The 27,065-nt window shown below is 54.3% G+C and overlaps 1 pseudogene; it reads left to right on the forward strand.

Moving 5' to 3' along the window:
- Window positions 1-429: 429 nt before the first annotated feature.
- LOC123829711 lies at window positions 430-21,423 on the forward strand (annotated as a pseudogene).
- The last annotated feature ends 5,642 nt before the right edge of the window (window positions 21,424-27,065 follow it).

Below are 27,065 nucleotides of genomic sequence, written 5' to 3' on the forward strand. Positions count from 1 at the left end.
ATTGATGTTTCTCTCTCTCTCTCTTTCTCCCTCCCTTCCCTCTCTAAAAACAAATAAATAAAATTTTTAAAAATATTTTTAAGAATTACTGATGGAAGTCATGGGGAACCCAAAGTGCCGGGTCACATGCTGCAGCTCCCCGTGGGGGAGGGGGAGTGTGAGGGGGAGGGGGAGGTTGAGGTTGAGGGGTAGGGTTAGGGTGAGGGTTAGAGTGAGGGTGAAGGTGAGGTGGAGGGTGAGGTGGAGGGTGAGGTGGAGGGTGAGGTGGAGGGTGAGGTGGGGGGTGAGGTGGAGGGTGAGGTGGAGAGTGAGGGTGAGGTGGGGGGGTGAGGTGGGGGGTGAGGGTGAGGTGGAGGGTGAGGTGGGGGGTGAGGTGGAGGGTGAGGTGGAGAGTGAGGATGAGGTGGAAGGCTCGGGCTGGGGCTGATAATGGCCCTGAAAGGAGACCACTGGGAAAGGACACAGGATGAGGATGAAGTAAGTGCATCCCAAATTCAAAGACCACTTTTGCAAGAACCTGTGAAAAAAGTGAACGTGAAGGAGAAATTTCAATGCAGACAAAAAGCTGGCAAACAGAAAAGACACTCTAGCAGTGTTGATTTAGAAGAAGAAATTCACCAGAATTTCAAGAGCAGAAAGGAAGAATTCTCAATCTGGTGTTAAAGTAGCAGATAAAAAAGTACTCGGTGATGTATATCACATAGTAGTTGTCGGTCAAAGTAAGAAAATTCAAAACAACTAAAAAGAAGAGAGATTGAAGAATGAGAGAACAGCCCTGGCTGGCTAGCCCAGTGGTGGTTAGAGCATTGTTCCGATACACCAAAGTTGTGGGTTCGGTCCCCGGTCAGGGCACATACACAAATCAACCAAAACGCATACATAAGTGGAACAACAAATCAATATTTTTCTCTTTCTCTCTCTAAAGTCAACATAAATTCTTTAAAATTCTTACCTAATTGAAAAATAATGAATAAAAGAACTGTGTTTGTGGGGAATTTGTCACAGGCAATAAGAAACTGAAGTCATTTTGTACAGTATATGGACCAACAGAATCTGTATGATTCCGTTCTGTGATTCCAGCAGAGGAAACTCTGCCCACGAAGTTGGCCACAGTAAAACATAAAATTCATCCTGATCAGAACAATATTAATATTTATATTGTATTTAAGGATGAGAGAGCTGCTAGTGAAGCATTCAACAGAAATGGGGCGCAAACTGCCAATGGGTTTCGTGTTAGAGTTGATCTAGCATCTGAGACCTCATCTGGGGACAAGTGACAGTGTCTGTGAATCTCCCACTGGAGACCCTGTGGGTGAGGACCACGTTTTGGACTGTGGGAACATCGTGGCAATAAGGAGCATGAGAGGCCAGCTGATAGGTATGGGCAGAGGGTTTGGCTATGAGCTGTTTGTGAATACAGGTGAGGCGGCTGGTGGACCATATTTGTTTGCAGACAAACTGGGAGGAACAACTGGGAGCAAGATAGACCACACAACCCAGGGTTCCAGGGTGGGAAATAAAGCCTCAAAACCTGTGACTGTAAAAATCTGTGGGGGTTGAGGTAGCAGCTGGAGAAACTCCCAGCCTCACAGGAGAGTTTGTTGGAGAGACCCACAGGGTCCTAGAATGTACACAAGCCCACCCACCAGGAATCAGCACCAGAAGGGCCTAATTTGCTTGTGGGCATCGGAGGAAGAAACTGAAAGCCCACCAAGAGCTGAGCAAGCAGCATTGTTCCCTCTTGGACCCCGCCCCCACACACAGCGTCACAACTGCAGTGATATGGGTTGCCCCACCCTGGTGACCTGGTGAACACCTAAGGCTCCGCCCCTTACTGTGTAACAGGTGCATCAAGACAAAAAAAAATGGCCCAAATGAAAGAACAGATCAAAACTCCAGAAAAAATACAACTAAGCAATGAAGAGATAGCCATCTTATCAGATGCACAGTTCCAAGCACTGGTAATCAGGATGCTTACAGAAATGGTTGAATTTGGTCACAAATTAGATGAAATAATGAAGGCTATGCTAAGTGAAATAAGGGAAAATGTACAGGAAACCAACAGTGATGGGAAGGAATCTGGGACTCAAACCAGTGGTTTGGACCAGAAGGGAGAAATAAACATTCAACCAGAACAGAATGAAGAAACAAAATTTCAAAAAAATGAGGAGAGGCTCAGGAACCTCCGGATGACCTTGAACATTGGCAACACGTTTAAAGCCTCGGGATGACAACATCCGAATCAGAGGGGTGCCAGAAGGGGAAAAGGAAGAGCAAGAAATTGAAAACTTATTTGAACAAATAGTGAAGGAGAACTTCTTCAATCTGACCAAGGAAATAGACTTCTAGGAAGTCCAGGAAGCTCAGAGAGTCCCTAAGAAGTTGGATCCAAGGAAGCACACGCCAAGGCACATCATAATTACATTAGCCAAGATTAAAATGAAGGAGAGAATCCTAGAAACAGCAAGAGAAAAGGAGACAGTTACCTACAAAGGAGTTCCCATAAGACTATCAGCTGATTTCTCAAAAGAGATCTTATAGGCAAGAAGGGGCTGGAAAGAAGTATTCCAAGTCATGAAAGGCAAGGACCTACATCCCAGATTGCTCTATCCAGCAAAGCTTTCAATTAGAATAGAAGGGCAGATAAAGTGCTTCCCAGATAAGGTCAAGTTCAAGGAGTTCATCATCACCAAGCCCTTATTATATGAAATGCTAAAGGGACTTATCTAAGAAAAAGAAGATAAAAAACATGTACAGTAAAATGACAGCAAACTCACAATTATTAACAACCACACCTAAAGCAAAAACAAAAACAAACTAAGCAAACTAAGCAACTAGAACAGGAACAGAACCACAGAAATGGAAATCACATGGAGGTTATCAACAGGGGAGTAGGAAGGGGAGAGAGGGAGAAAAGGTACAGAGAATAAGTAGCATAGATGGTAGATAGAAAATAGACAGGGAGAGGGTAAGAATAGTATGGGAAATGTAGAAGCCAAAGAACTTATAAGTATGACCCATGGACATGAACTAAAGGGGGGGATGTGGTTGGAAGGGGGTGTGCAGGGTGGAGGGGAGTGAAGGGCGGGAAATGGGACAACTGTAATAGCATAATCAATAAAATATATTTAAAAACAAAAAGAAGGAAATCCTGATATCTGTATGCAATAACATGATGAACCTAAAAAACACACTAAGTGAAAGAAGGTAGACATAAAAGGCCACATATTATAGTGAAATGCCCCGAAGAGTCATCCATAGAAACAGAGAGTGGACTGATTAGTGGTCGAGTGAGGAGTGGAAAATGACTCCCAGTGGGTAACAGGTTTCTTTTGGGGGTGATGCAAATGTTAGATACTGGTCATAGCTGCATGACTTTATACTAAAAATCACTGCCTTGCCCTGGCTGGCGTAGCTCAATGGATTGAGCACGGGCTGCTAACCAAAGCATTGCAGGTTCGATTCCCAGTCAGGGCACATGCCTGGGTTGCAGGCCACAGCCCCCAGCAACCTCACATTGATGTTTCTCTCTCTCTCTCTCCCTCCCTTCCCTCTCTAAAAGAAAAACAAAAAAACAAACAAACAAAAAACAAAAACAAGCAAACAAACAAAAAACTTGAAACAGCAGATTTAGCTATTTGATTTATGGAAACATTTTCTATATAATCCCGTTTTAGTTCCTGTTATCAAATCAACCAACCAAATCAGACCTTTTGTCTGGAAAAACCTGACATCACTTTTTAATTCAAATAAATAGTTTCATATGCACTTTGTAAAGTATAAAAGACATTGATCTCTGGCTGGTATGGCTCAGCTGGTTGGGGCAACATCCTGTAAACCAAAAGTTGGCAGGTTCGATTCCCCATCAAGGCACATGCCTGGGCTGCTGGTTCGGTCCCAGGTGGGGAGACGTGCAAGAAGAAACGAACTGACGTTTCTCTCCCTCTCTCTCTCCATTCCCTCTCTCTAAAATCAATAAACATGTCCTCAGGTGAGGATAAAAAAAAGACATTGAGAAATAAATTATGATGTACATCTTGCAAAATAATTATTAAAGGCAGATACAATTAGAACATATGAAATTAATATGATTAATTTATCTTTTAAAAGTGTCTTAAAGGCAGAATAAGAAAACCCAAATGCTGTTTTTTTATATCAAAGTATTATTTTTAAAAAGTTAAAAACATGATTCACACAAACACAAAGCAATAATGTATCAAAAATAATTCATGAGCCCTGGCTGGTGTGGTTCAATGGATTGCGTGCCAGTCTGCAAACCAAAGGGTTGCTGGTTCGATTCCCAGTCTAGGGCACATGCCTGAGTTGTGGCCCAGGTGCCCAGTGGGGAGCACGTAAGAAGCAATTGCACATTGATATTTCTCTCCCTCTCTCTCCCTCTCTAAAAATAAATAAATAAATATTAAATAAATAAATAAATAAATAAAGTCTTAAAAAATGCATGAGGAAATAAGGATGGTACCTGGTTCAAATGACAATTTGAGGAATGAAGATTTGTTCAGCCAGTCAGTGAAAAGAACGCTGCCCTGGCTGAGTAGCGCAGTTGGAGCTGTGGCCCCGTACACCAAAAGCTTGCAGGTTCAATTCCTCGTCAGAGCACATGCCTAGGTTGTGGGTTCGATCACTGGTTGGGGTACATAGGAGACAACCCATCAGCATTTCTCTCTCACATTGATGTTTCTCTCTTGCTCTCTCTCTCTCTCTAAAAATGAATAAATATATCCTCAGGTGAGGATTTAAAAAAAGAACAATGCTGAAGACCATTTGCTAAGTTAGGAACAAAACTGGTTAATATTTTATGGGGCATCTGTCATCTCTCCCGAACAGAAATCTGCAAGTTAACAAGCACCCCCCGAGTCTGGCCCCTCGCCGGCAGCGAGCCGGCCCAGTGCAGAGGCATCCTCCTGGAGCAGTGAGTGAGCACTCTCTCACGGGCTGGTCCAGGCCCACGGCGCTCCAGTGTGACATCGAAACGACACGCGGCCATTATCCCACCTTATTTCCACACTGTGGAAAAGTTGTCCTTACGCTCATGATTTAACTTCTATCAATATGATTTCATGTGTGGCTAAAATGATAAGTCATTTATCATTTGAAAAAGATATAAAAGCATAGGACTCCTTCGATAAACACATGCTTAACTAAGAGGAAGGTGATATTAGAAAATCAGAAATAATGCCGTTAGTTTTATTAGACACCATGTTCAAACTTTTCCAATAATTTTAATGAAAGAGAAGAGCATAAGAACCAATTAGTCTGTCATCTGTCAGATAATTTTATTTTTGTTTAAAGGAAGTAAAAACATGAAACATTTTATTAGATTAAATAAAATAAGGATTAATTGTAATTGATACATTATTTTCAATAAATAAATACATTATTCTATAGTATTCTTGATAAAGTAGGTTATTTTAAATTCCTTATTGAATAAAGCACAGTTTAATTTGACAAAAGTATTGTGTACAATTTTTTAAAATGCATTTTCACCAGTCTGTCTTGAAAAGCAATGTGGTAGTCCCCTCAAAATCCCACCACTACATTTAGCGATACATGACATGTGTTGCTAGCTTATGCTGTTCCATTTCTCTCAAGAAGACACTCTTCTCAGACAACGATTTACTTGAGAATGGATCCCAAGACCAGCCTGAGAGTAATTCCTTACACTTCGGTGTAAGTGTTTATATTCAGTGTTTGTTGCTGACGCCGGCTTTGCCTTCCCCTCCCAGGACGTTTCTCAAGGGCCTTGACACCAGCCAGGGTACCACAAAGGTGAAATGTCACCCCCACCCCCATGCTATTGTACAATATACCCAGGTTCCAAAATCTCCAACAAGGACCAAAATACGGTCTTGAACACCTGCTTCAGCCTGAACCAGATACACAGGTGTGACGGAGGAAGACCCAGAGCCGGGAGACAGAGTCGGGGCCCTGATTAAGCTCCCAGGAAGCTTTCTCCAAAGCGGATTTCCAGACTGCGCCTTTGTTCGCATCCCCGAAGGTTTCCACATCCAGGGGCAATGCACCCTGAGACCCACAGGTGGGGGTGTGCCGTGGGAGCCGGGCCGTACGGGAGTGGGCACGGGACGTATTTGAAATGCACGGCTCTGGCTGCTGGGAGGACAAGAGATGGCTGGTGTGAGTGGAAGCCGGAGGACACGCCAGAATCCACGCTGGAGGGACGGTGGCCTGGGCCGGGGCTGGGGCAGTGGAGCCGGATGTGGCCTGGATGTAGTGGGAGGGAAAGAGAAGAGAGAGGGAGGGAGGCAGCAGGGACTTCCACTTAGGTAACTGGGGAGTGTGGGGAGGTGGGGAGGAGGGGAGGAGCGGTTGGGGGAGGAAAAGATGCGAGGAGTTGGAGAGCAAGTGAAAACATCAAGTGGGAAGTTGTGTAAATGAGGCTGGTGTTCAGGGTCAAGGCCTGGTGGGAACCTCCAATGTGGGAGTCACAGGCGCCCAGATAACGTTAGAACCCCAGGGACTTGAATGAGGTTGCTCACCTTGGGGGGCAGAGGTGGGTAGAGATTCTCCTTGCCTACCTGCTTGTGTCTAAAACCTTCTCTATCTCATATTAAGGATTTGTGTTCATTCGTTTTGTCTCATTTATCGATGCTTCTATTTTTCTTGGCACCACGTTTTTTAAAATACTGTTGCGTTTTCATACTTGCTGGTGGTATAATGCCTTGTCTAGGACTGGACCACCATTTTTCCATAATAAAATCTGAAATTATCATCTATTTATGTTTGTGAACAAATCATAGAAGCAAGACTCAAATAACTGTTGAGATTTTTCATAATGGTTACAAAAATAAGTAAAGTTGTTTAAGGACAACCAATGTTATGACGTTCTATTTAGTTTAGTCTTTTCATTCAGGAACAGGGAATATTAGTTTTTTAATATTTTATTTACTTTGTTTTAGAGAGGGGAAGGGAGGAAGAAAGAGAGGGAGAGAAACATCAGTGTGCGGTTGCCTCCTGCATGTACACCCCCTACTGGGGACCTGGCCTGCATCCCAGGCATGTGCCCTGACTGGGATCGAACCTGCAACCCTTGGTTCACAGGCTAGCACTCAATCCACTGAGCCACGCCAGCCAGGACAGGAAATACCTGTTTTTAAAAATATTGTGAATTGGTAGCATATAAACACAGTGCAGATCTTTAGAAAGTCACAATTATACAGTTAAAAATAAATCTCTTGGCTCTCTCTTGCAAAACCGAACAAACCTCTTACCATGTAATCCAACAATTTGCCCTTCAGTATTTACCCAAAGGAACAGAAAACTGAGGTCCACACAAAACCCTGCACACAGGTGTGTACGGCCGCTCTGTTCGCAATTGCCAAAACTTGAAAGCCACCGAGATGCCCTTCTGTCGGCGAGTGCTCGACTAAACTGGGAGACACCCAGACCAGGGGCTACTACTCGGTGCTGAAAAGAAACGAGCTGTCAAGCTCCGGGGAGACGTGGAGGAGCCTGAGCGGCGTCTTCTAAGTGAAAGGGGCCAACGAGAAGGTCTGTACACCACGTGATTCCGACCGTGTGACAACCCGGGAAAGGCAGATCGATGGAGACAAAGGGTCACTGGGTGGGGGTGGGCGGGGGCGGGGCGGGCAGGGCTTTGGCTGAGGGTGGTGATGGTGGGGAACAGGTGGAGCACAGAGGGTGTTTAGGGCAGTGAAACCACTCTGTATGGCACCATAATGGTGCACACGTGTGGGATTTTTCACTTGTCCAGACCCACAGAATGGCCACCACCGGGAGCGGACCGGAATGAGAACCTCGGACTGCGGACTGCGGGTGAGAGCAGTGAGTCAGTGCAGGTTCCCCGGTTGTAGCAGACGCTGGTGCCTGGGGCTCACAGTCAGGAAGGCCGCGCCTGTGTGGGGCCGGGGCAGAGGGCCTATGGGAAATCTCTGAGCTGTGAAGCTAAAACTGCTCTTAAAAAATAACTTAATTTTATTTTAATTGATTTTTAATAAAGTTATTTTCGATTGATCTTGGAAAGAGAGCGAGTAGAGAGAAAGGGGAAAAAATGTCTGTTTGTTGTTCCACTTATTTATGCATTCATCAGTGGATTCTTATGCGTGTCCTGGCGGAGGATCGAACCCACAACCTTGGTGTATCTGGGACAACACCTGAACTACCTAGGCAGGGTAATTTAATTTTTTTTTAAAAGTAAATCTCTTGTCCTTCCCACTCCCCTGCACTCAGGTTCCTTTCCCAGAGGCAGCTACGGTTTATAGCTTCACTGGGGCCTCCCCAAGATGGCCCTGTGCATATAATCAGAAGTAACAGCTTTCCCTGGTTGGTGAGGTTCCGCTGGTTTGGCTCCTCCTGTGAAGCAAAAGGTCGCGGGTTCAATTCCTGGTCAGGGCACCTGCCTGTGGGCCTGGTCCCCACCTGGGGGCACGTGAGAGGCAACTGATCAACGTTTCTCTCCCTTTCTTTCTCCCTCCCTTCCTCTCTCTAAATAAATAAATAAAATCTTTAAAAATTTTTTTAAAAAGAAGGAACAGTTTATATGCACGTGGAAGCAGATCACACACGTCGTCTGTGCGTTGCTCTGGTGCTGATTCCACAGCAGCACATACGACGCTGCTTCTTTCTTTTTTTTTTTTTAATGAGGTAATAATGCACTGTTTACCTCAGTAATTTTTTAAAAGATTTTATTTATTTATTTTTTTTTGAGAGGGAAGGGTGGGAGAAAGAGAGAGAGAGAGAAACATCAATGTGCGGTTGCTGGAGGCCGTGGTCTGCAACCCAGGCATGTGCCCTGACTGGGAATCGAACCTGCGACACTTTGGTTCACAGCCCGTGCTCAATCCACTGAGCTATGCCAGTCAGGGCTTTGCTTCTTTCTTTCAAACAGCTGCACGGTGTTCCGTTTACCAACCACCTATTGTGTTAAAGTTCTGGAAGTTCTAGTTGGTTGTCTTTCCTCTCCTGTCACTTAAAAAAAAATTCCCTGTTCCTTGTCGATCTCTTCGAGTTTATTTTTCAATTCTATAAACAGAGTATGCACGTTTTTAGAGACTGGGTCTGATAATCCCAACACCGGGCATCTTCGTGGGACCGTTTTGGTGTCTATAATTTTTGGCTGGTGTCTCACGCATGCTTCCCCGTTTCCTTGGGTGCAGAATCCCGGGTGGGAGAAGGTCTGAGGTGTGAGAAGGCCCAGAGGGCACATCTAAGTGAGCATTTTATTATATATATTTTGCTAAGAAAAGAATAAAAATGTTTTAAAAAATTAGGTAGAACGCCTGATAAACACAAAATGAAAAGTTAAAAAAACACGCACATGAAAAACGTGCCCTGGTGGGAGAGCACACGCAGGGCTGGGTGTCCCTGGGCTGTGCGGAGGGGCTGTGGCAGACGCAGGCAGGGCGGAGTGGGGCTCTGGTGCTCAGGGGAGGCTGCTCGGAGGAGGGGGGCGTGAGCGTTCTGTCTAGGTGAGGGAGGCTGGCGGGGGTGGGGGTGGGGTGACGGCCCGGGCTGAGGAGGAGGCCCCGGTGAGAGAAGAGAGGCTGGAGCAGCATGGGGGGACCCACATGGTGGGCGGCGTGTTGTTCCTGGTTCCTGCAGCGTGAGGCAGGGGCGGACAGGGCCGGGGACGTGGCCACCTCGAAGGGGCCTGAAGGAGGGGATGACGTGCCCTGTGCGGAGTGAGCGGGGGCTGTCCTGCAGGCGGGGAGCGCAGCCAGGGGCTGCCACATCGTCCAGGAGGGGTGGTGCCGGCCTGGACCAGGGTGGAGGCCAGCAGAGGGAGAGGAGCAGAGGCATCAGAGAGCTAAGGGGGTGGGGCTGGAAAGCCCGGTGATGTGGGGACAGGAGAGGAAGGGCTCAGGCAAGGCCACAGCTGCAGGGAGAGCAGGGGGTTGGGGCGCATTGGGCCTGGTGAGGGAGCCTGCGAAACCCTCTGAGGCGGGGAGGCTGGGACCCGCCTTGCTGTCCAGGTGGAGGGCTTTGGGGCCAGCCGTTGGCCTCCCACGAGGAGTCAAGATGCGCAGCTCTGCTGAATTATTTAGCCGCTGCCTCTCGGCTGTGACCGCATCGGCAGGGCCTGGGCAGGTGCTAGAAAGGGAGGTTGCTCTGCTGGCTGCCCAGGAAAAGCAGGGACAGGGGAGCCCTGAGTCTGGAGGAAAGAGCCCACCCCCCTTACCTGCAGCCAGGCCTCTGGCTGGGCTGGGACGGGGACCTGTCCCTGCACCTGCCCTCCTGCCCACCTCCGGGAGGCTGGAGGCCTGGCCTCCTGACTCTGCATGGCGGAGGCTGGCCCCACGCGTGGGCTGATGAGAGGGAAGCTCTGAAGGGGAGGTGTGTCCTCACCCTGGCCCAGGCCCTCTGCCCCCACCACCCCTCCGCTTGCGGCTTTGGATCCCAGGAACCAGACGAGGAGGGCCCTGGGGGCATAGCTCGGCGGAGGCAGCGGCCTCTGGTCCTGAGCCCTGGGGCCTGGCATTGGGCAATCGATCGAAGCCCTGGGCCCTTGTGAAAGCCTCGGCCAGAGAAGACCCCCCTAGTCATCCAGCCCCCAACAACACCCCCATCTCTGCACCATCCACCTGTCGCCCGCCTACGCCCAACGGGAGCCCAGAAGTCAGCCTCCACAGGTGCTGGCGGCTCCGCTCAGGGCAGCCGTGGGGCACGGGGAGGCGGGCCAAGCTGTCCTTCCCGAGGGTCCCAGAGCTGGTGGCCCACACGGTCTGGGCTGGCCGCCCCTCCCGTGAGGAGCTCATCTGCCCCCTTCCCTGTGGTGCCACACTTTCTCAGGGCCCTCGGGCTGCCCCCAGCTGCCCCCTCAAGGATGTGCTTACCCCGCCCCCCCCAAGTTTCCCTTCCGACACAGGCCTGTCCCCTGGCTGATGGCCTAATTCCTGGAGGGAGGTGTGTTTTTCTCCAGTGTGGTGTGTGTTCAGGTAACAATGTCTTATCTCTCGTGGGGAGAGTTACAGGGCTCCTAGGAGAGGCATTTTGGGGTGGCCAAGACCTTTCCACTCAAGGGCAGCTGCTGGAGACAGGTCACAGGCCCAGGACAGAGTGCGTGTCCCTTGGGGACGCCCCATGGCTACTGTGCGGGTAAAGGGACCGTGAGGAGGAGCCGGGGGCCCGGAGCTCGGCCCCGGGAAGGGAGGGCTGGCTGCGCAGCCCCTGGGTCAGCTGGGCTCCCGAGGCCTCCTCTCTCTCGATTTGGGCCACCCCCGGGAGAACGGTTCGGTTCGGGATGAGCAGTGCCCCCTGCACCTTGCCTGCCCCTGAGCTTTGGCTCCCCCTCCCCCGCCCTGCTCTTCTCAAAGCTTGCCACCCTCCAGGCCTGCCTGGTCCAAGACGCGCCCTCGGGAGCCCCCACAGCTGCGCCTCCTCTCGCTGCCCTCTGGCACAGGATCTAGCCTGCCGTGGTCTGACTGTGGGCCTGCTTGGGGCCCCGACCCAACCTGCTGTGACCCCCATGAGGGCAGAGACCAAGTCCCGGGGTCCAGAGCTGCAGGACCAGAGGTGGCCTCAGAACAGACTCATCACCAGTGAGGGAACGGGGCCAGCCCAGGAAGGCCTGGCACCCAGCGCAGGCGACCCGAGAGCCTGCTAGGTCGTTTTCTAACACCCCCGCACCGGGGAACCTCTGAAAGCAGGGACGAGGCCGACAACAACGTGCACTCAGGGTGTCGGAGGAGAAACAGCTCATTTGCATTTGTCTTCGTTTTGATGCAGAGACCAAGGACGGGGACAGAGGTGGTGTCCGATGGCTCTGCTGTTGGGCAGGGGGCACCCGGGCTCGGGTTACTGCCCCCCGCTGGAAACAGGGCGCGGGGCCAGCAGGATCGGTGGCTATTACTAATGCATGTGCTGGCTGTGGCTGAGCAGCCGTCTCTGCCTCCCCAGCTGGGTCCCGGGAGGTGGGGGGGGGGGTGGGCCCTGGAACCCAAGTTCACCCAGCCCTGGCCCCAGCCACAGCTCTGGGGAAACACCAAGACTGGCCTGAGGGGACAACGGGCTCCCACGGCCTGAGAGCTCAGACCAGCAACACAGAGGGGGTCAGCTGGGATCCTGGTCCCATGCTCCCCGGTGACGTGACCCCTGCCGCTCGGAGCCTCCCGGACGCATCTGTGTCCGCTGCCTCCCGCAGGTCTGGCTCCTCCTCAGATTTGAATTCCGTTTTTGCAAGGAAAATGATCTGTGTTCCGGCCAGGGCCTCCACCCCGGACAGTCTCCCTGCTCTTCCCCAGGTGCCGGGTGCCCCAGGGCCGCTGTGCTCCACGAGGGCCCCAGACCGGCCGCCTGCTCCTCCCGGAGCCATGATCGAGATGCTCCCTGGCTGCCCGGGCGAGCGGCTTTCCTGGGCTGGGCCCCAGCGTCCCCAGTGGATCCCGATGGGCCTGGCTTTATCGGTCGGTCTGTCTGCTGTGTCCTGCCTTGTGGCAGAAAGGATGGCTGGAGATACAGAGGGCAGGCTACTGTCCACGTGTCCCGGGTGCTTCGGCCCAGAGCTGCAGTGACTCGCTCAGGGCCAGACAGAACCCACCCAAGGTCACACACCGGCCTCCTTATCGCCGGCCCCGGGTTCTTTCCACCAGCCTCCCATAGCTCCCCATGAATAATTTGCACCCGGCTGGCAGGGCGGTCATCGGCCGCACCCTTCCTCTCACTTTTCTGGAGCAGCGGCTCCAGCCTCTCCGCCCGCCCTCTGGCAGCTCTCCACCCGCTCCCATGAGCTGGGGGACCTGGGGGACCTGGGGGACCTGGGGGACCTGGGGGACCTGGGTGTTCAGGGTTCTGTCCATTTCTTTCCCCTGCTGGAAGGAAGCAGCCAAATATTGTCTCTCTCTTCCTCGGGCGGGCACCTCATGCCCTGCCAGCTGCCTCGTGGCATCCGGACTGGAGTCCCACTCACTAAGTCACCCACCTGGGTCTGGCGCAAGTGCAGATTCGGGACACCCACACACGCGCACACGCTCACTCCTCCACATTGTGAGGGCACCTCCGGAAAAGCGTCTTTATTCATAACTGGACATTTGCAATAACAAGAGCAGGAAGAAACATACGTTTGTACCCTGTACGCAAACAAGTGTTGAAAAATCAAGAGCATGATTGAGAAAAAAGACTTCTTTAACACCCTACGAGAAGCGTCGACCCCGGCCCTTCGGGAGGTATGGCAAGAGAACTGATGACAGGAAGGTGTCCCCTCAGCTGAACTCTGGGTCCTGAGACTCCTCTTACCGTTTGGGTGGGTAGGGCCAGGGCTCCTGTGACCTTCCTCTGTAAATGCTGAAAACTCGTATTTCCTGAAACACAGTCTCTGATTGGATCCTTTGTCACCTTCCAACATGGAGGGCCCCAGTGAAGCAGTCTGCCCCCAAACCTCCTCAGACGCTGCTGGGCTCCCCGAGGTCCCCTCTGTGGTTCAGTGCTAGGCGCAGCTGTGAGCCTTTGGCGCCGCTGGCTGTGGACGGGCTGGTGGGAGGCAGTGCCCTGAAATGCAGCGTGCGTTCTGAAAGGAGCACCCGGCAGCTTCTACAGAACAGGGCTGTGGAACCAGAACCTTTAAATACCAGGCTCAAAAAAGTAAATAAATAAAGTAAAATAAAATACCAGACTCTGTTGTTTCCAGGTGCTTCAGAAATGTACGTGACAACTATTAGTAATTGCAAAATGTTAGAACCACCCACAGGGAGCAATTGAATAAACTGTGATATATTTACATAATGCAATTCTACACAACTGTTAAAAAAAAATAAAAGAAATACTGGCTGGTGTAGCTCAGTGGATTGAGCGTGGGCTGCAAACCAAAGTGTCGCAGGTTCGATTCCCAGTCACGGCACATGCCTGGGTTGCAGGCCATGACCCCCAGCAACCGCACATTGATGTCTCTCTCTCTCTCTCTCTCTCTCTCTCTCTCTCTCTCTCCCCCTCCCTTCGTTCTCTAAAAATAAATAAATAAAATTTAAAAAAAAATAAAAGAAATAGCCCTGGCTGGTGTGGCTCAATGGATAGAGTGCTGGCCTGCCAACTGAAGGGTCACCAGTTTGATTCCTGGCCAGCGCGCATGCCTGGGTTGCCGGCTGGGTCCCCAGTGTGGGGGGGTGCGTGAAAGGCAGCCACACACTCATGTCTCTCTCCCTCTCTTTCTCCTTCCCTTCCCCTCTCTCTAAAAATAAATAAATAAAAATCTAAGCAAATAAATGTAATAAAAAATAAAAGATAAAGATTTTTAAAAATTTACTTCTATGGAGTGGCCTCCCAGATATATTAAATAACATTTAAAAATTGTTTTTAAAGATTTTATTTATTTATTTTTAGAGAGGGAAGGGAGGGAGAAAGGGAGAGAGAGAGAGAAAGATTAATGTGTGGTTGCTGGGGGTCATGGCCTGCAACCCAGGCATGTGCCCTGACTGGGAACTGAACCTGCAACACTTTGGTTCACAGCCCGCGCTCAATCCACTGAGCTATGCCAGCCAGGGCAAATTTAAAAATTTTTTAAAGTTAGGGTAGGGATAGTTGCTAGATTTACCTGATATACTTTGTTTAATGGGTTTGGCTATGGAACTTTTTAAATATTTTGCAAAAATTATAAAACAAAATTAAATGTAAACCCATGTAATTAAATGTAAATGTAAAATTAAATGTAAATTTGTAATAGCAAAATACATGAAACAGCCAAAACATGAGTCAGTAGTGGGCTGGCTACACAGTTTTTGCTCCATTCATACCATGGATTCTGTGCAGCTGTGGAGAAGATGAGCTTGGCCGTCAGGCACTTCGGCGAAACGGTGCTGCGCGGAGCACGCGCAGAGCGAACTACAGGGCAGACGTGTCACTGCGAATGTAGCATACTTACACTGGCCTGCATTTTAAACCCCCCGGAAGGAAACGTGCGATATAATACAAGCAGCTGGAAAGAGGAACATGAGAAGCTAGAGCACAGGTGGGAAGATTTTTCACTGTGTATCTTAAATGTGACTTAGGTTCTGACCAAGTAAATATATGACCTCTTTAAAAAAAAAAAAAGATTTTATTTATTTATTTTTAGAGAGCGAAGGGAAGGAGAAAGAGGGAGAGAGAAACATCAATGTGAGGTTGCTGGGGGTCATGGCCTGCAACCCAGGCACGTACCCTGACTGGGAATTGAACCTGCGACACTTTGGTTTGCAGCCCGGGCTCAATCCACTGAGCTGCACCAGCCAGGGCTAATATATGACCTCTTTAAAAATAAAAGTTAACTGAAACGTGATTTAAAAATGAAATATTAAAAAGTCCTCAAAGTCAAAAGTGGACTAAAACAAAGGACCCCTTGAGTCTAGTGACATGGCGCATCCACAGAGAGTGTGAACGACTCTAAAACTCAGGGATCTGACCGCACTCCTAGTAGGACACACTCTGGGGATGAGAGACGTGAAAACATGTGCGTAGAGTTTAGCCCTCGTGCAGGTGGTGGAGGGGCTGGCTTTGCTGTTCGGAGCCGGTGGTGCTGGACGGTGGAATAAACCCCGTGAGCAACTACGTCGGTGTCCTGGGGAACTGACAGCTGAGAACTGTCCCAGGTGGAGCACGTCCCCCAAGAGCCAAGTGGGGATGGCGGAGGAGCCCCTCTCTCCAGCGGGCACCCTCTGGCATCTCGCTGAAAGCGTATCCTTCACACTGGACACGGCGACTGGCATGAGAGTGTCGCTTTCACCCATGCTTGATGCTGCAGGCTCATCTATCTGAAAGGGAGCCGTGTAAGCAGAGACCTGGGCTGGGCGACTCCCGACTTTCTCCCAGAGAGAACTGCTCCGGGGCGCCGCCCCAGAGCCGGAGGGACTGGGGGGTGGCAGGGAGGCCTCGCAGGGAGGAGGGAGTTGCACCATTCATGGAAGGGGGAGCCTGGAGAAGAGGCAGGTCTGGGGTTCATGGAATGTGCTGGCGCCGAGGGTCCCATGGGCCGGGCAGGTGCGGGAATCCAGGGGCCACCGGCAGCAGGGACCTGGAACTCGGGCAGATCTGCCTGGGCAAACCGATTCCGCTGAGGGTGGCTTGCAGGTCGTGGTGGAGGTCGGGCGCCATTGCAGCCATTTTGAGAGGCTGTTGTGTGTCTGTAACCAATGACCACACCTGGGTGGCTTTAACCACGGACGTGCCCTCTCTCCGTCTGGGGGCCGCAAGTCCGAAATGAAGCAGACAGGGCCGCTGCCTCCTGAGACTCCGGGAGAGGGTCCTCCGAGCCTCCCCCAGGGGCGGGGGGGCCTTGGCCGGTGGCACACGGTCACTCCTATCACCCCACCTCCTCCTCCTCTGCTGTGTCTGTCTCCTCTGGGTGTCTCCTGTAAGGACACTTGTCACTGGATTTGGGGCCCACCCAGATAATCCCGGATGATCGCCTTGCCTCAAATCCTCACCTTGATTACATCTACAAAGAACCCATTTCCAAACAGGGTAACAGTCACAGGTCCTATGGATTGGGTTGTGGGTATATTTTGGGGGGAGCCACCTCTCAGCCCCCTACAGCACACTTAAGGGGGAACAGGCCAGGACCCTGAGAACAGGAGCCGCCCCTGCCGCTGGACCACTGACACCACCGGACTGCAGAGGGTCCCCCTGGGGGGAGGGAGAAGGTTGTTTGGATGCTCCTGTCACACCACGGTCTGTTTCTCTGGGGTTTAGCAAAGTCCGTGCCAAACGTTTCCATCAGTCTTGCCTGTGCGGTGAAGAACGTGGCTCTGGGGCCAGAGTGACAGAGTGCAGCTCACCGGGGCCACGGCAGCGTCCGCAGCCATCAGTGGGAGAGACACGGGGAAAGGGGAGATCAGAGGCCCCGCCCTCCCGGCTGCCTGCTCCTGGAGAGGCGGGTTCTGTTCTGCCCAGGAAGGGGATGTTCTTCACACAAGAAGCTGGTGGCCCTGCTACAGAATAAGGAAGGCAGGGAAGGGGCGGGGGAGGGGCAGGGGCAGGGAAGGGCTGGCAGAGAGATGGAGTCCAGACCCCGCAAGTTCTGGGCACCCCGCCTTGCCCAGGGAAAGCCTGCTCAACCTTCTTTTCTTTTTTTAAGATTTTATTCACTTATTTTTTGGAGAGTGGAAGGGAGGGAGAAAGAGAAGAAGAGAAATATCAATATGCGGATGCCTCTCACACGACCCCTACTGGAAACCTGGCCTGCCACCCAGGCATATGGCCTGACTGGGAATCAGACCTGCGACCCCATGGTCCATAGGCCGGTGCTGAACCACTGAATCACACCAGCCAGGGCTCAACCTTCTTTAAGACGATGACCCTCAAGACAGCCGGGAGCAGCCCCTCGCCCTAGTGCCACCTCCCCGGGGCTCACCCATGCAGGTGCTGGCGAGTGCGCGCCTGTGCCTGCAGTGAGCGGTCCGGGTGGTACCCAGGGAGGGGGCACCCCAGGCTGGTCTGGGGCACGGCTTTCTCTAAGCTGGGGGCTGGGAGGGGGGCGGGAGCAGCGGGGAAGAAGTGAGCTACACGGCCTGGACAAAACTGGGCAGAGGGTCTGGCCGGCTGGCTCCCAGAGCCACAGTTCCCTCCCCCAAAGCAGAGGGTAATCATGCTGCCCCCGAGGGTGATTGTTTGGGGGGCAGACGGCACACACACTAAGTGGTCACTGCACAGTAACTCTCACAAGCCCCTCGAGGGTACACGGAGGAGACTGATGCGGCCCAGCAGGGAAAGCCTAGCACCTCTGCAGGGACAGGAACCCTGTGGCCTGGGGCGACAGGAGCAGGGGTGGAAGCTGGCTCTGGGAGGCACCAGGAAAGGGCAGTTCAGGTCCTGAAAGCAGAAAAACCCCCTGAAGGGAGAAGGTCTTAGTGAACCTCACTACCCAGGTCATGGGGGGCATCGTACAGATTAGTGGGTGCCCTGGCCAGGAAGCCTCGGGGGTGCTTTTCCACAGAATTGTAAGGAGAAGATCCTGTACCCCTCCTCATGCACAAGATGCCTGTCATCGGGAAGTTCTGCGTGGTATCTCTCCTGAGGTTTGCAAGTGGCAGCCTCGCACCTACATAGCCCTGGGCTGGGCTGGGCTGGGAGACACCTGCAGGGTTCCTTGGGGGAAAAAACACGCTCGTCAAGCTTGGAGGCCCCTGTTCAGCTCTGTGGTGACAACCACGGGCACCCTTGGCTTTGGAGGGCCGGGGGTGGGGAGGGCCCCAGCTGCCTCCTGGAACAGAGGGGGCTAGTCTTAGAGTTCTATTCTCAGCCTCTGTCAACTTCAAAAGCAATGTTCTTCCCTGCTGGCGCCCTGGATGGGCGCATGAGTGCTGGAAGCGGGTGGGCACGGCTGATGCTCCCACAGGCTTCACGCGCTCTCAGCGGTAAACAGAGACGACCTGACCCCACCCGGTCTTTTCCAGGCTGCCCACACGGCCCCGCCCACACACATCTCCCGCCTGTTTGTTCAAAGACCGCAGGGCCTTTCCTTGCAAGACTCCGAGACTCCGTAGAGACCCAGGGCAGTACGGAATCGCATATTCTGGGATGAAGGGGCCCCAGTCCCCCCACCCCTCCCCGGGGGAGGGCAGCTCTGCCAGGAGGATCCTTCCTGCCACTCTCCCAGCCCCTCGGCCGCTCCGGCCTCTCGCTGCCCCACGAAAGGCCGGCCCTGTAGTGCTGCAGCTGCTGTGCTTCTCTGTGATTCCCGGGGCCTCCAGGCCGGGCTGGTGGAGGAGGACAGAGGCGCCTGGTCACCGGGCCCTGACTCCTCCAGCACCCACTAGGCCAGAGCTGCTCCTGCTCCCTGCTGAGTGTGGGCTGCTGAGTGTGGGCTGGCTGGGCTCCTGCAGCCAGGGTGCAGGCTCCTGAGGCTTCATGCCCCCTCCCCCCAACCTTCCCAACCCCCCACCTCCCCTCTTCCCAGACTGCTCCCCTGCCCGTGGCTCTGAGGGCAGGACACTGTCATAACTCAGCAGAAACTGAGTTATGGGTACCAGCCAGCACATGGGCTCGTGGAGCGTGAGTCGCCTGAGCTCTAAGCCTGCCCTTGCCCTGGTCACCATGGTGCCATGCTGCCACGCCCTCAGATTCCTGGCCAGTCACTGAAGGGGCCGGACATGAACCAGGTGTGTCTGGACTGGGACACTCGGTCGTGCACCTTGGCCTTCTCTCCCAGCCCTGACCCTGTGTAGTCACTTTGGGAAGTCGTCTTCCCACAGAGTCCTGGGTGCTCCCTCCACGCAGCCCACAGCCAGCCTCTTCCGGGGCATCCGTTTCCAGTTCCCCGAGCTTTCTAGCCCCCCCCCATTCGCTCCAGTGCACCCTCCACCGTTTGACACCATAGCCTCGCTTTACGTCGAGGCCCCCACACGGAACGTCCCTCACCTCCAGGACCCACCACAGTTTTACTTCCCAGGCCTCCTGCTGGACGAGCAAGGCTCCCACAAATCCAGGCCGGAGAGCCCAGGCCCCGGCAAGGAGGACCACTCCCCAGGCTCTATAGAATGGGTCTGGCCCAGATGCTGCAGGGGGGAGAAAGCACTTCTTCCTGGGGGTCAGGGAAGGCCTCCAGGAGGAAGCGACTTTTAAGTCGGGCGGACTGGGAGTGGGTGAGGCGGCACTGGGGCAGAAGGGTGGGCGCTGCCCAGCCCTGAGGCCCTCAGGAGGAGGCTGGAAGCAGGCAGGTGGGAGGTGGGGTGCGTTGAGGGGTGCCACGCTGACAGCCTTTCTGAAGCTGGGGGCTTCACAGCACCGGAAGGAGGGAGGGGCCAGGAGGGCGGGGCCAGGAGTCCAATCTGTCACCTCTCGTTACTGACCCGCTGCTCTTTCGGCCCAGTCGTTCCTGTCACTCAGTCTCAGCGTCTTCCCTTGGGATGTGGGAGAACGGGGGTGGGGAAGCCGAGAGAACAGTGGATGAGTGGACTGTGCGAAGCAATGGGGGCGTGGGGAGCCAGGGGCCAGGTAGCCTCCTGCTTTTGTCTGCCCAGCTGGGCAGTATGACAGCCGCTGCCTTTGGTCCCCGTCATGACAGCTGACCCTGCAGTCCTGACCCCAACCCGTGATGGTCTCCCGACCCCAACTATCCACTCCAGCTCAGGACGGCCCCTCCCACCAGTTGCTGGCTGTGGGAGGGGGACAAACGCCCCTCCCAGCCCCTGCCCTAGAGGAGAAGGAAGAGCCACCTCTCAGGGCGGCCACATGGCCCCAGGTCCCCAGGCGTCAGTATTGGATTGTCTGGATTTCTGTGAGCCCAGGGCCCTGCAGCCTGGGGTGCGTGAGGGGGACAGCCCACCAGGGACAGGACAAAGCAGGCAGGACCCAACACGCCTCCCCTAGGAACTGCCCCCGGCATCCAGCTTGTCGACATCTGTGACAGCGAGTGCGTGTGCGCCGGCGTGTGGCTCTGGTCACAGACACGACCTTTGACCTAGAGATACCACATATAAGAATGTAGCCTGAACAAAACAAAACAAAAACACGCATTTGTGTGACAGCAGGAAATTAGAAACGACACACATGTCCTGAAGACGGGCTTGGTGAGTGAAGGAATAAGCATAGTGTGAAATAATGCTTAGCTAGTAATTGTCAGAGAACGTCATTTCCCACACGGGAAAAGGTTACTCAGTGGGAAAAGTAACACACAAAGCAGTGTACACAAAATGGTCTCACTTTCTTTGCTCTGAACAGTATGGCTCAGTTGGTTGGTGTCATTCCGCAAAAGCTTTGGGTCGCCGGTTCAATTCCCGATCAGGGCCAATTGTGTTTCTCTCACACATTGACGTTTCTCTCCCTGTCTTTCTCCTTCCCTTGCCCGCTCTATAAAAATAAATAAAAATTTTTTAAAGCTCTCATTTTTGATCAAAACAAAATGCACAGAAAAGGAGTCTGGAAGAGCTTGTGGGTGCTGGTCGCAGTCTTCAGCACCAGGCATTGTAGCTGGGCTGCCTGTGTCACCCAGAAGGCAGCTGGGCCTGTGGGAGGGAGGCCGAGGAGGACTGTCCGAGACAGGGTGACGGGCAGGAGGGCCAGAGCTGAGCGGATGGAGACAAAGTGAGAGGTGGACACAGAGCCGGCAAGAGCCGGCAAGAGCCCACGGCAGAAAGCTTCACAAGACCCAAGGACAGGACAGGAAGGTGCCCCCTGGGCCCGGGGCTGGGGTCAGACGCTGCAGCCAGCTGTGCGGCCCGGCGGTGGGGTGGGGGATAGGACCCAGGTAGAGTCTCCAGATTAGGCAAATAAATAAAAATATAGGATCTCCAGTCAAATTTCAGTTTCAGATAAACAAGGAATACGTTTGGTATAAATACGCCCTGTGTGATAGTGAGTCACTGCCTGAATTCCAGTCTGACCGGCGACCGGTGTCTTGTGGGGCAGCGCTACACCCAGGTGGACATTGTCCGCAGCCGTCGAGGCTGCTCGGAGGGCACCAACGCGGCCACTGACAGCCACCCTCACGCAGCCAGGCAGGGGCCCCCGGCCATGCGACACTCTTAAATCTTGTCGTCGTGTTCATGGGGGCCAGGGCGGGACATGCTGGCCCGCAACAGGGCCCTTTTCTCAAGCACCGGCTCAGAACGAGAAGCCGCCCCACCCTGGTATCTGCTGCTGCTCCAGCCTGGGCGCCCAGGAACTGGCCGAGGGGCTCCGTGGGCTGGGAGGCTGCACCTGTGGGCTCCTCAAGGGGTGGGCGGCAGCAGATGGTCTGGTACCAGTACCCGGAGCACATGCGGCCTCTGTGAAGGGTGCCCAGGGGCCCAGGTAGGGGTGGGGGGTTCAGCCAGGGAGACACCCAGCGCACCCCACAGAATGCCCTGGCTGGAGGGGAGTTCCAACTCTTTGCTTCACAGACAAGTGTCCTGAGGTCCACAGCCTCAGGGCCCAGAGCCAGGCCCCGCGGCCTCGGGGCAGCGCTCTCCACTGGGGTCCAGAGTCTTCTCCCCGCTGTGGCCTCTGGCCGTGACATGTGACTGCTCCTTGTGGGGTCCAGCATCTTCTGCTCAGCAGAGTTCTCCGCCCTCCTCTGTGGCGGCCACTGCAGACACAGCCGAACCACCGGCACCGCTGTCTGTGCAGATGCAGAAACTGAGGCGCACGCAGGAGGCAGCCCAGAGTCCCGCAGCGTGAGGGGCTGGAGCCCCCACCAGAACCGGAACTGGCTTGGATGGAGGCAGAACGAGGAACCCATGGCAGTGTGCTGCTAATTCTGAGGCCCGTCTGGGCGGGGACCCAGAGAAGGTGCCTAGCTTTGCAGACAGAAACTCAAATTCCTGGCACGGGCAGATGACGAAATGTTTTCTGTATTTGTGTGCAGCCCCCAGCCCCAGTCTTGGCAGATCCCAATGCATTCTGGAAGGGACTCTGCAAAGTTTTGAAAGATAAGAGGTAGGCACTGTTTGCTAGTAAGCTGTGCCCTCAGCCTGCCCTCTGCACAGGCTCGGGCTGGCCTTGAAGTTCAGGGCTCTGAATTCGCCACAGCTTGCTCGGCTGGAGTGGATGCCTTCTGAGTCTCCCCTGCACCTCAGTTACGCCGCCTGTGAAGTGGGTGGAAACATGCTGTCATCCCAGGCGCGAGCAGCTCCGGAGTGATGCCCTGTTTGATTACCAAGTGGATTAAAAGTCCTGTGCACTTGATACAAGTAATTCTATCCTGTACATGGATAGTTTCATTGAACAGCAGCCTCAGGTGGCCTTCCCCCAGCCTCCCTGCCCCTCCCCTCAAACCCCGACAGAGTGGGCCGTGAAGGAAAGAGAAAGATGAGAAAGACGAGAGGCTCCTGCCCCCTGGCACCCCTGAGGTACCGGTGATGCCATTCTTTCTTGCCGAGGGCTCCAAGGAAGACCCAGCAGGGCTGAGCGCCTAGGCGGGGCCCCTCCCTGTTCCTGCCCGTTCCTCCCAGGCTTGCAGGGGTCTCTGCTGAGAGGGGCGATGACAGCCCAGACGGTGGGCTGCAGACCAGAGGACCAGGGCTCCTGCCGAAAACGCGGAGCTGCACCCTGACCAGCGTGACTTAGCTGGCGGGCGTCCCATCCCGCACCCAACGCACTCTGGGCACCTTTTCTGGAACCCGTGTCTCTTGACGAAGGAGAATCCCATATCACGCATGCTCAGATCTGGCCTCTGGCCAAGGTCGGGGTCCGAGCGGGTGCCCTGGATGTCCAGGTGGAGGACAAGTGTGTGCTGCCCTGGGGCGAGGCACACACTGTGAAGTCCCCGTGGAGTCTGTGCCTCGAGAGGCCAGTGGTAAGGGCTCGCCGGTCCCTGAGGTCGGCGTGAGCATGAGGGCTTGGGTGCCCTGCCACGTCGGCTAGTGGTTCAGCGTGCTTCTGCCCCTCCTTCTGTGGAGATCTTGCTGTTTGTTTGTTTTTTTTTTCCATGAACAGCTCTTTTGAAGGGGGTCTCTCATTGTGCTCCTTCTGGAAGCTGGCCTCCAATAAACAAGCAAGCACATAAATGAAACGCGTCCCAGTGACTTTCCAGGAAGGTGGACATTAATGGAGCAGCATTACCATCTCCACAGCGACCACCATCTCCCTCTCCCAAGGGGTGGCGGGGAACCGTCATATTGATATCCAGGCCTCCGGTGGCCTCGGCAGCCAAAGCCACAGGCTGCACACAGCTGCTGGGTGCAGCCCGCGGCCTGCACAGGCTGGGCATCCGGGGCTGGCCTGTTTGACTTCAAAGAGGGTGGAAAGTGTCGTGGACATCGGAGCCAAGGCCCCCCTGGACTGTGGCCCCCTCCCTGCCACCGGCAGCCACCAGGCCCCCCAGAGAGAGTCGCATCTGCTCTCCTCACACACAAAGGACAGGGGGTGGCACGGCTCTCAGACAGACTCGAGTCCCCCGCTCCACCCCGTCCTCGCTGAGTGACCAAATTATTGACCTTCCAAAGCCTCGGTTTTCTCGTCCATAAAGTGGGCATAATAATGCCAGGCTCACACAGTGTAAAACACCCACCCAATACATGTAACTTCCCTCCTCCAGGGTTTTTTTTTATTTAATTAGAGTCTGGAAGAAGAAACTGTGTTCACAAACACAAATGTCATTCATTTATTCAACAAAGGCAGGCGGGCATTGTTCACACCTGCGCCCTTGGGCAGTCAGAGGTGGGGTCCCGTTGGGGGGCAGAGAACACACACAGCCGATGTAGTGATGTCACGTAGGGTCTGGGTTTTCTTGATAAAGACGAGAAGGCACCGGAAATGTGAAGAGTCTTCAGGAGGAATATCTCTGTCTTCTAATCTCAAGACTGAGGGCGACGGGAAGGCAGATCAAAGCCGGGTTAAGAAAGCAGTTCTTTAACTGTGACTCAGCTCCAAGGAGCCGGCACTGGCCGAGGCCCCCCGGGGGCAGCCGGCCTGAGTCGCTGCTGCTGCTGCTGCTGCTGCTGCTGCGGCCCCAGCCCAGCGAAGCAGGCGGAGTGGGCTCCGTGGACCCTGATGAGACTGAGGTCAGAGGGGCCTTCTAGGAGCACATGGCGGAGCCGGAGAACCAAGAAAGGAGGGTTCAAGTCTCGGGTCTGCCGCTCAGTGAGCCGTGGAACTTGAACAAGTCACTCAGTCCCCCGGAACCTCAGTCTCCTCCCGAGTGGGACGGGGTCGTCCTGAGACTCCATGAGAGGAAATGAGTGAGAGCTCTCTGTCACACAGCGAAGTGGCAGCACCGGGGCGGGAGCGAGAAAACCTGCGTCGGAGCCTTGGTCCACCAAACGCCCTCCAAGTGAACCTGGAGATGCTCCCGTCACACCCCAGGTTTCCCTGCACCACTGAGATCTGGGGGGACAGTGGGAGTGTTCGGGGAACAGCTTTGTACACTGGGATCTGTTGGGCCTCGGTGAGGGCGGCTTGCTTCCTGGGCCCGTCCGTGCCCTGGGGGCCCCAGGTCCCTGCAGCAGGTCCAAGGAGCCCGAGGCCTTCACCGTGTCCCTTTCCTCCCGGATGTTCCCCCAGAACACTGCAGGGCCAGGCCCTCCCTCCCTGCCCCCTCAGACTTACTCATCCAGGCACGGGAGCGCATGAAAAGGTGCTCAGCGTGGTCAGTCATCGAGGAAATGCAAACTAAAACCTCGAGGAGCGGTGGCCGCACGCCCTCCCTGGAACGCTACAGTGAAAAAGGACGCAGAGCAGCCGGAGCGCTCACTTCTCTCAGAAGGTAGCCCAGGGGAAGGCCCATCAGCGGTGGCACGTTGGTGGCTTCCAGTTGGCACGGTGACGGTGTTTATGCCTCAGACACCAGGGAGTGCCACGAATTGGGGGCTCCATGCACCCCAGAGAGCTGGCTGTTGAACATTTACCGGTGCAACCTCTGACGGAAACACACCCACACGGACCAGCACAGGAGTGCTCTGCTCGTATGGACTTTATTCATGACGGCCAAACACTGGAAACAACCCAAACGCCGCTCAGCCCAGGGAGCGGGCGAGCAGACTGTGGCTCGTGCACACAGTGGAATACGACTCAGCAGAAACAAGGAGGGAGCTATTAATACACACAGCGACTTGGACGAACCTCAAAGCCATTATGCTAAGTGAAAGCAGCCAGGTTACACACTCAGAAAGAGTTCTAAATGATTGAATTTATATGAAATTCTAGAAAAGGCAGCACTACATCAATAGAAAGCAAATCAGGAGTTGTCCGAGGTGGGAGACCTGGAGATGAAGTGGGGGAGGGGAGGAAGAAGATGGCCTGGGGGAGGGGCATGAGGGAGATTGGAGGGGTGCCGGGCCACCCTGGCTCCTGATTGTGGGGGTGGTTACATGGGTGCACATACTTGTCGATGCTCGTCTAATTGAACCCTTACCATGGATCACTTTTTTGTATGTAAATCGATCTCACCAAAGTTGCGCAAACCAAACCAAACCAAACCAAACGCTTACCCACCCTGCATCCCGTGCCTCTGGGCCCGGCTCACTGCTCATAGGCGTGTGGCACTGGTGCGCCCACGGGCTGCACGCCTCAGTACCAGCCTTAGAGCAATCCGCTCACCCCGGTGCCCGTGCACGGGACAGGCTGATGGGGATGCGCTTTTGAGGCAGGACACACGCCAGCTGGGGTCAGGGTGGCGGGACTGGGTAGAGGCCACTCGCCCACCCAGTGCCACCTCTCGACCTCTGCCCTCTGCCTGACGACACCCCTGACCTGTGGCGGCTGACTGACAAAACCCTAGTCGTGCCCCTGAAGGCTGGAGGGACTGAGAGGACTGGGGTCACCGGCGTTTAGAGAGAGGGCGACGGGTGGAGGTGAGGGCCGGGAGGGCCAAGGCCATGTTACCCTTCACCGTGTGTGCTTGGGGGGGTTAGCATATGGCAGATGATAACCAGCTGCTCTCTGTCAGCTCCAGATGGGTTCGTTGGGAGCAGGAAAGATTTAGGTGGGACATAGTGCTGAACTTCCCGAGAGGGCTCTTGAGAGAGTGGGCGTGTGTGTGTGCACACTCGTGTGGGTGCCTGTGTGTGAGGGAGCCAGTGCTGTAGAGTCAGGGCAGCGGACAAGGGCGGCTGGGACGCGTAACTCCTCTCTAGACAAACTGCACTCTGAAACGCGCCTGGGTCCCTCTGGGCTGGGGACAGGGAGGTGGAGTCAGGCCCTTTCTCGAGGTACCTCGGAAGGCCATTAGCGGGCTGGTCCATCAGTAAGACCCCAAACCAGAAGCCTGCAGAGCCAGATGGGTACTCCCAGGGCCCGCGCCCCTCCCAGGTGGCCCTGTGCACTCTCCTCCCATTAGGGCAGAGGGGGCCATCCGTCACCAGCAGGGACCGTGATGTCACAGCTGCAGGCCTCCGAGGCGCTAAATCATTCATGGGGCAGAGAGCCCTGGTGGCAGGAGATTTACTGCCGGGGAAACACTTCAGGGACTTGTGGAGGTCGATTCTTCAAAGAGACCCATCAGCTGGCCCGCGGCCTGAGGCTGAGGCCTGGGAGAGGGACAGGGATCCAGTGCAGCGGGACTGGGGTGGGGCGCAGCCCCCCAACCCCAAGCAGAGGAGGGGAGCGAGCGCCAGGCCTGTGCCCGCCCCCCCCCCGCGCGGTGGGTCCAAAGTGAAGGCAGATTCCCAGCAGGCTGGGAGGGAGGGGGGCTCCCAGCTGACCCGCTCCTGCTCCTCCTGTCCCCCGTGGGGTTTCCGTGCCCATACCGCGGG

Source organism: Phyllostomus hastatus, unplaced genomic scaffold (assembly GCF_019186645.2).
Source record: "Phyllostomus hastatus isolate PE091 unplaced genomic scaffold, TTU_PhHast_1.1 phas_scaffold_114, whole genome shotgun sequence".
Lineage (NCBI taxonomy): Eukaryota > Metazoa > Chordata > Mammalia > Chiroptera > Phyllostomidae > Phyllostomus > Phyllostomus hastatus.